Here is a 10047-nt window from a genome sequence, read left to right on the forward strand (position 1 = left end):
CCCAGGGTGACATATAATACTGGAGGGAAATTCGCACAGGTGTACTATATCTCATAGCAATCTGAAAGAGATGGGTGACTGCAAGGTGGTGCAATGTAAGGACACAAGTGAAACAAGGATTAAATGGTGGAAGTTGAAGAAAGAAGAATGTTGTACAGAGTTCAACAGGGGCTAAGACAGGCTCTGGTTTGTAGGGAAGAATTACTAGATGACTGGGAAAGTTCAACTGAAGTGGTGAGGGAAACTGCCAAGAAAGTGTTTATTGTAGCCTCTGGACAGAAAGGATAAAGGACACATAGACCTGGTGGTGGAATATGGAAATGCAGAAAAGTATTCTAACAGAAGCTGACAAAGAAAAAACAGGACAGTCGGGGAGATAAGAAAGTGGACAAGGAGTACTTGAGTCTAGGCAAGTAGTCCTAGAATAGAATGGAGAAGAAGTATACTGATACCAATTTTTAACATTAAGGGTGATGTGCAGAGCTGTAGTAACTACAAAGAGATAAAGTTGATGAGCCATACTGAAAAGCTATGGGAAAGAGTTGTTGAAGCCTGATTAAAAAAAGAGGTGAGGATCAGTGAGCATCAGTATGGCTTAACACTGAGAAACAGCATGAGAAAGAGCATGGCAGATGTGATGTTTGCTTTCAGAGTGTTGATAGAGAAGCATAGAAAAGGTCAGAAAGAGTTGCAGTGTATTTTTTTTTAAGAGAATGGATATGATAGGGTGCCAAGTGAGCAAATATGGTGCTGCATGAGGATGTTGGGAGTGGTGTATGTCAGGGTCGTGCAGGACATATATGAAGACAGCAAGGCAGTGGTGAGATGTGTGGTAGCAGTGATAGATGGGTTCAAAATGAGGGTAGAATTATGTCAGGGATTGGCTCTGAGACCCTTCTTGTCTGTGGTGTTGATGATCAGGTTGACTGATTAGGTCAGGCAAGAGTCTCCAGTATAATGAAGAGTAATGTTCTCAGATGACATTGTGATCTGCAGTGAGAGTATGTAGAATGTGGATGTCTGCGCTGGGGAGAAGGGAAATCAAACTATTAGAAGTACAGTGATAGAAGCAAGACAGAATACATGTGCGTGAAGACACATGTGATATTGAAGCTGCAAAGAATATACATTTTGGCAGGACATCATTACATGCCTCAGGTCAACTATCCAAACCAGCAAACGGTGCACAAAAGAGATGGTAAATAAACTGTTTCTTATATAGTGCTTTTCTACTCTGTGCAAAAGTGCAAGACTGCAAGCAGGGTAAGGTGGGTGGAAATTAGGTCAGGCGGAATTATGACAGAAGGATAGCAGCAAGGTTTACAAAATGGTAGTGAGATCTGCTATGATGTATGGTTTGGAGAATGTGGCACTGAAAAAAAAGACGGGAGCTTAAGCTGGTGAGAACCAAAATTAACAACACAAACCTAAGTTGAAAGTCAAGACCTGAAAGGGCCACCAGCATTAGGTGAAGCTGGACACCTGAGACATGTTACCTACAACAAGCCATGTCATTCTGGTTGCCTGTTGAATAATTTCTATGGTTTACCAAAATCTGGGAAAACACAAACACCAGTCGTGCTGATGTCCATGGCACACAGATTACAGAAAGCTACAAAAATACCACTGGACAGAAACTAGACAGAAACAGCAGTGACCCCCTCCAGAGAAAGATACTTTGATACAAGATACTCTGACACCAGATACAAAATTTGTTTTCCCAAATGAAGCCTCAACCTCAGTGCTACATCATCATGGACAGTACAGTGACACACTGACCCTTTTGATGTACAATGTGAGGTTATGCGACAGAACATGCTGCCATAGAATACAGTATGTATAAGGTCATGGACAGAAAACAAAGTGAAGTCAACATTCTTTGATCATTTTTGACTACATAAACTTAGGCATAGATTAAAAACTGTTATAAACTTATAAACTGTTTTTGTATTATGTTGGGTTAAGTTATTTCTTTTAAATATGCCCATGAACTTTCCCTAACCATGGCTGAATCAGTCTGTTGAAAAATAAACATGTTTATTTCAGACTTTACTGGGGCTTTTAAGTGAATACATTTAAATGTTTCATTAACACTTAACATTGGTAAGTTGTCTCTTCAATGTTAATTACATTTTTCTTGAATTAGTCTGCCTAAGCAGTGATGATGAGCACAAGCAATATATAAACTAAAGGTATATCATTAAATGAATACATATTCTCTCCTCAGCCAGATGTTGCTGGAATTTCTCGGCCACAGTTCCTGACAATCAAGGCTGTTATTATACATCTCCTGGCAGTGTGGCAAGCCTCAGCATATAATCAAATTTCTAACTTAGGAAAGCTGTTACTGATTTGTCTACATTGCTGCCTCCATATATGGTGAGTGGAAATCTATTTCTTTTCCCATAAATGGAACTGGCATGTACAATGTAGTGTTGTGTGGGAGTTTAGCACCATCCTTTGGGTGTCCAGCTCATCCATTCAATCATAAGAAGGGAACTGTACAGTAGAAAGAAAAGAGAGATAAGGAGATGATGGGAAGAAAGTGTTGCAGGCACATTTCGGTTATATGTTTAAATGAAAGAAACATGGGATATACTGATAACAGAGAAACATGAGGGGAGCATTTCCTAAGGATCATTACAAGCTAGAAACTGTATAAGGATTCATTAGCATGAGACGCGGAGGGAGAATCCCTATCTTGATAAATGTTTCATAGGAGTTCTGAAGAGAACAATAGCTCTACAAGTGATGGAGAGATAGCCAAATGCAAAACTTCTGCAGACTATTATAAGTTTGGTGTTTATCAACACTCACATACACAGTAAAAAAAAAAGACACAGTAAACTAGAGGTCCTTCTCCAAGGCCCAGTCAATCCATCAGAGGCAGAAGTGTGCCATGGGACGGGGCAGAACCAGTCACCTTGGACATGGGGTGTAGGCCGCTTTCACGGCACACTGGACATTAATGCTCCTCCCCTGCTAGAGGTCAATAACTCGGCACACTCAATCACATGCACGAGAATGTGTGCATGCACGCACACATATGCTCTCTGCACAGCTATCATCACTCTCACCTTTACATTCAGAGACTGAAGCAAAGGATTGATATGGATGGCTGGAGAGGGAAAATCACCTTTTAATGAGCAGTGGTGAGTTTCTGTATACATCCCACAATTTAATCACACAATGCAGAGCTGCATCTCATTGTAATCTTCTATATGAGTGTTGTTCCCCATACACTGCAGTGGTTTAGCCTCTGCTGTTGCAAAATATTGTGACCCACATTACTGCAGTGTAATCCATTCTTAGATTATGATGTGTAAAGCCAGCCAAGCAGCGTGCTTTAATCAAAGCAAGTCATCCATTTCCTGCACCATCCATCTGACACGCCAGCAAATCATGCTTCATCAATTTCCCTCCAAAACCCACCAAGAAATGTTAAATGTGATGATGAAAAGAAGTCAACGGGGCATTCAAAGAGGAATTGAAAAAATGCTAGTGTGTGTAACATATGTGGGTGCAATTAAAATTACCCACCTTGCAAACTACCCAGATTGCTCAGTACTATTGTGAAAAAAGCAATACTTGATGGTCATTTATTTATTTTAGAGATGGCACGATACCACTTTTTTATGTCCGATACCGATACCGATATCATAAATTTGGATATCTGCCGATACCGATATGAATCCGATATAGTGTTTTTTAATCAACAAAACTGTTTTTTAAATATCTTGCTGCATTTTGTATAAGTTCATACTCAAGTTTAAAACAACAACTACACTAAAGCTATTCTGTTATACCTGTATGCAAAAAAAAATATTTCATAGTTCAGCAATACTGATCAATCTAATAAACTTAAACCTATACCATCCTCCCTATTCTGGTATTTTAAAGAGTACTTAGCATAAATATTAAGCAACCTAACTAATAGGGTTCCAACTCCCAGCAACAACAAAAATAAATAAATAAAAAATAGGGAACCACCCCTCACGCTCCACCTCATGATGCTTAATCGACGTAATCAACCTTAATTTGATGCAGTGTGGAAAAAAAATGCACAGAAATCAATTCTTTTTCAAGAAATATTAAATAGATTCAACATCTTTCTTCAACAAAATTGCAGACTGCACAGATGGTACCTTCCCAAAGGAAAAAGTACTATAGCTTACTAGGGTATATTAGACTTAACAGTTACTATATGCAGTAATGGACTTCTATACATTTTACATCAGATTAAAACTTTGGGTGTAAGATTCAGATAAATATTAAATAATTAAAAGCGAGACATTTTAAATGAGAATAAGAAAGAAAAGTATGTCTTTGTGCCCCCTTTTCCCTGTTAATGCCCTATCGGCCCCCCTGGCTAAACTTTGCTAGATGCGCCCCTGCAGTTACCAGCGAGTAGAAAGTAATATTAAATACATTCTAACAACAGCTTATCAAGCTTAAACGTGCTGCTGTTGTTCAGCCGCTGGTTTCCTCTTTCTGGTGCAAAGTGGGCCAAAAGCAAACAAGAGACACGGACTCGCGACAGAAAAGCCGATCAGCTGATCATTTAAGCAGTTTCATGATTGAAGTAGCAGCCGGAGAGCGAGAGGCAGTCGCTCGTTAAGCTTAACGCAGGAATGCTTTACATTCAGAGATGGACTTACACACTTGCTTTACTTCTCTCGGGGATAACTTTGTCGGAGATGAAATGCCAGGTTGCTAGCGAAGCTCCACATGCTATCCAGACCACCGACAGGTCCGGCATGCCACAGCTGCTCTATCACGTGATGCATACTGCTCCGACGTGCTAACATTCTGAGGTGAGTTACGGCGTGTTGCAAGTTTTGTGAGGTGCTTTCGTGATATTTAATGGATCGGATTACATTTTTTTATTTTTCTCCGATATCTGATCCAGTAATTTAGGTCAGTATCGGACCGATACCAATACGTAATATCGGATCGGTCCATCTCTAATTTATTTATTAAAATGTGCTTGTATACATGCTCACTTTTTGTCAGGTGTGGTTTGAGCACATTATATATACACAAATCAGTTCTAACAGTATAACAAAAGATGAAGCACTACCTGAAGGTAGCAGCTTCCCAAAGAATTCCTTGTCCATACCTAGATGGGTCAGCTGTTGTGCCTTTATCTCCCTGCTGTCATTATAGAGACAAGCAAAAAGAACTGTATATATTCAGAAATAGAAGACTTTAAGTGTTTATGATTTCTATATATGAGTCTTAAGAGTGGGGCCTTCCACATTTTTCTCATTCAACATAATGTTTATGTAATTCATTTACATTTTTTATTGTTGTAAGGGACAATGCAAAAAGCACTTTCATGAATAAATAATCATATGGGACACAGAAGTCTTAAGGGACATACAGTATAAATAAAGCATAAACATTTAGTGTAAGTTTGTTTTTATCTCTTTTCCATATGCACACAGTACTGAAAATTTAACTATACCAAGGGACACTTTGCAATAACATTACTGAAAGTGACAGGTACAAAAACTTGTGAAACTGGATGACAACATATCTCAACAATTAAAGTTTGATGGAAGTACATTTTAACCCTCTCAAGGCAGACCTTGCCGATTTGCAACAGTTAAAAACTAACAACCTGATTACCCCACATACATATTTTATGAGGTTTTTTTTTACTCAGAAGTACCACTGCAGGACTTGGTTGTGCATTAGCAACAAAAAACTTAATTTGAGCCTGAGAGGGTTAATGATTTGATAATTTTGCATTTTTGAACTATAAATATATTTCTACATATAAGATTCTATATATACAATATCTACTATATAGTTAATAGTTCTTCATTTAGAGTTATTCAGGGAATAGCTATAAAAATATATGTAAAGGTTCTCAGTTATCCACATCATGGTAGTGTTGAGTGCTTAAAAATAGAAGCCAACTGGTCCTTTCATTGGTGAAACTTGTTATACAGTCTCAGATACGGGAAGTAGTCCTGAGGGTTGTTGGCACACTAACAAGGTGTGAAAAAAGTCATTGTCATTACCAAACTGCCAGGATTCCTGTAACTTTGTAGAACCAGCAAGAAGGGTCAATTTGAGCCATGGCAGTGGTTTTACATTAATTCCTAATGTGATCGGAATTACATCCTTGGCAATTTTATGTAAAAGTGAAAGCAGTCAAATGTAAGATGATGCTTTTTTTTTTTTTTTAACAGAGTTATATGATTTATGATTTAAATGCCAAGAGTTCAAAATTACCTAACTGGTGCATCTTGTGTTAAGGGTGAAACCACCTTGAGACCTTTCTCCACCTCATCAAGTGACCAACTGATGTCAAGTTGTGTGATGGTGTAGCTGGTGTTGTAAGTCACAACCTGTTCACAGCCTCCTTTACTTCTCTCTCACACTGTCTTCCTGTCCAAAATGTGCAGACTGGGACAAAGCTAAAGAAGTCCATTTACTTTCTCTTTTCAAGTTCTCGAGAACAGGTACAGAACCTCATCAAATAACTGATAGTTCCTTTCTCATAGTTCCTTCATGACTACTCCCAGATGGGTGCACAATACACCCTGAAAAACCCTGAAAAAAATGTTTTCATTTTCTTTATAATGGGTTTCTTTTTGCAGTTGAGTTGATGGCTTATGTCTTTTAGACTTGATGGCAAAATTCTGCTGTCTCAATATGCACCCTGTGATCTATTCTCAAGCCTGTATTCATGAGCTAAAAAGCACTGCTATGCTTAACATGAGATGTATAGTTTCTGTGTGCTACATAGAGCCTGCTGGGTGTTTCATCTCCAGCAGTAAAACATGTCCCCTTATAGTTTTTCAATAGTGACTAAAGCCTATCCTTGTTCTATTATTCTCTCTAATAAAAGGCACTAATCCACAAGCCTGGTAGACTGGATCTAGGAAAGGTGTCATTCTCAGACAGATTAAATGATGCTAACAGGATCGGCAAAGGTGGATGAGATCAGGGAAGAAAATAACAAAAAGAGACCTGGTATTGATCATTCTCCTCTCAGACCATTTATGTTTGTCATTAGGATGCTTGAGTGCTTGGTAGTGGGGCATTTCTATTTGGTTATGTGTCTGTCTAGTTTTATCCAACATGCCTTATGGTGTTAACTAACCTTTTCTTTATCAGGTTAACTGTACATAATAATTGTGACAAGATACTTGAGTGAGTTTTGGTTTTGTCTCGTTTTATTTTGAAGAGTACATCTTCAATTATTTTTTAGTCCTGTTTATAATAAACTTTATTTACAAAGCACACTTAAAAACCAAGGGTATGCCAAGGTGCTTAACAAGTAAGATAGAGAATAGGAGGAGGATAATAGAAATAGGACCAAAGCAAGTACTAAGTGTCATGGTCCTGGGTCGTTGACCCAGCGTTTTGCGTTTTTTCTGATCTGTATTAGTTAGGGTTAACCTGAAGTTTGGTGTATTGTCAGCCCTACCTGTGTCTGTCCTTGGTGCTCTGTTCATGTCCCCGTGTTGTGTTGTACATCAGTCTGTTTCCTGTTTTATTTTGAAGGCTCGTGTTCTGGATTTCCTGTTCTGTTCTGAAGGTCTGTGTCTGTTGTTATTGTGTTCAGCTTGTCTCCTCCGGTCCCCAGGTGTATTAGGTTCAGCTGTTCTTCCCTCCTGTGTGTGATTACCTGATTACCTTGTGTGTGTATATTTAGTGGGTGTCGGTCTGTGTTCGTTGTCGGCTCGTCTGCGTTCATCCATGTATCACTGCGTTAATCTACATTCATCTGCGTTCTATGGTGTTCCTGTCTCTGCGTCTCTCTGCCCCGCACCCCTTTGTATGGTCCCAGGTTTGTCACTTAGTTTCTCCCAGTTTAGGTTTCCGTTTGTAATTACTCGTGCTTCATTGCCTGTTTTTGCCACTACCACCCTGTAAATAAAACGTCACTCGTATCATCAGTTTGCTGCATTTTGGGTCCTCCTTTTCCTCCACACCACACGGCTCCCTCCGCCAGCCGTGACACTAAGTATGCAAGCAGGAATTGAATTGAATTGAATACGGTACTTTATGGGCAGCCAATGCAAGCTAGCTAGAACAGGAGTAATAGGGCAAAATTTCCTGGTACCAGTCAAAAGGCGGGCTGCTGCATTTTGGACTGTTTGCAGTCTAAGAAGAAGAGAAGAGGGAAGACCGTAGTACAAGGAGTTACAATAATCCAACCTGGAGGTCACAAAAGCGTGAATAAGCTTCTCCAGGTCCTCATGCGGAACATAATGCCTAGCCTTAGAGATAAGGCGCAGTTGGTGGAAGCTAGATCTCACTACAGCAGACACTTGCTTATCGAGTTTGAGCGAGCTATCCAGCAGTACACCCAAGTCACTGACATAGTCACAAGAAAAGCTAGCAAAGGAACCCAGGGCAGCTCAGAGTTGGGCACGAGGGATTTTACTGTTGAACACCACAATCTCAGTCTTCTTATCGTTTAAAACGAGGGAATTACTCAGGAACCATTCTTTGACCTCCCGCATGCATTCTTGAAAGTAGTGCAGGGACACAGCAAGGTCGTCAGTAAGTTCAAAATAGATCTGTATGTCATCGGCATAACAGTGGAAGGCGATATTGTATTTTTCAAAGATTGCACCTAGAGGGAGCAAATACAATGAGAAGAGAATAGGGCCTAAAACTGATCGTTGAGGCACACCACAACAGACTGGAGCGGAGGAAGAGGAGAAGGCACCTAAGTTAACTAATAAGGATCTATCAGCGAGATATGGTTTAAACCAGTCGAGGGCAGTGCTTCTAATACCCACAGTGTGCTCAAGTTTTAGTAATAAAATGTTATGGTCCACCATATCAAAGGCCGAAGAGAGGTCCAGTAAAACTAGGACCATAGAGCGTCCAGTATCAGTGATTACAAGAATACCATTAAGAACTCTAACCAACGCTGTTTCAGTGCTATGCAATGGCTTAAAGGCAGATTGAAATTTCTCAGCAATATTGTTCGTGTCCAAGTACGCCTGGAGCTGGGAGAGAACTAGTCTCTCCAGGATCTTGGACAAGAATGAAAGCTTAGAGATCCGTCTGTAGTTTGAAAGGTCATAACAGTCAGAGTTTCTTTTTTTAAGAATCGGGTGGACTACAGCATGCTTAAAGGCCAAAGGAACACAGCCTGAGAGCAAGGAAAAGTTCATAAGAAATAGGATACTAGGTCCGATCACATCAAAACAGTCCTTAGCTAAGCGAGATGGAAGAATGTCAAGCACAGTCTTGGTGTTATTCATTGAACAATCCTCTGAGGTGTTCAGCATGTGCTGCTGAACTTGGGGAGCCGCTACAACGAGTCTTCAATCTCAGTCTGCGACTGGGGAGAGTGCCCGCCCTATGGAAGACATCCTGCATCGTCCCGGTCCCCAAAAGGAACCGGCCCAATGAGCTGAATGACTTCCGACCGGTGGCACTGACGGCACATCTTATGAAGACTCTAGAGCGGCTCTTCCTCAACCTCCTCCGACCACAGGTACAACATGCCCAGGACCCACTACAGTTTGCATACAAGGCGGGTGTCGGAGTGGAGGATGCCATTCTGTACCTCCTGCATAGAGCCCACTCACACCTGGATGGGGGAAAAGGCACGGTCAGGATCCTGTTTCTTGACTTTTCCAGTGCCTTTAATACCATCCGGCCCTGTATGCTTCAGGAAAAACTGAACAGGATGGAGGTGGACCCCTGCCTGGTGGCTTGGATCTCCGACTACCTCACGTCAGGCTGAAGGACATCACGTCTGACACAGTGGTCAGCAGCACAGGAGCACCACAGGGAACTGTGCTGTCCCCTCTTCTCTTCACCCTGTACACCTCTGACTTCTGCTACAACTCTGAATTATGCCACATTCAGAAGTTTGCAGATGACACAGCCATCATGGGGTGTATCTGGGATGATCAGGAAGAGGAGTACAGAAGTCTGGTGAGGAACTTTGTCGCATGGAGTCACACAAACCACCTGCAACTCAACACCTCAAAGACTAAGGAACTGGTTGTGGACTTCGGGAGGTCCAGAGAAGGTCCACTGCCGGTTCAGATAGAGGGGGAG

This window comes from Aulonocara stuartgranti (assembly GCF_965226115.1).
Source record: "Aulonocara stuartgranti genome assembly, chromosome: 7".
In the NCBI taxonomy this organism is placed as follows: domain Eukaryota; kingdom Metazoa; phylum Chordata; class Actinopteri; order Cichliformes; family Cichlidae; genus Aulonocara; species Aulonocara stuartgranti.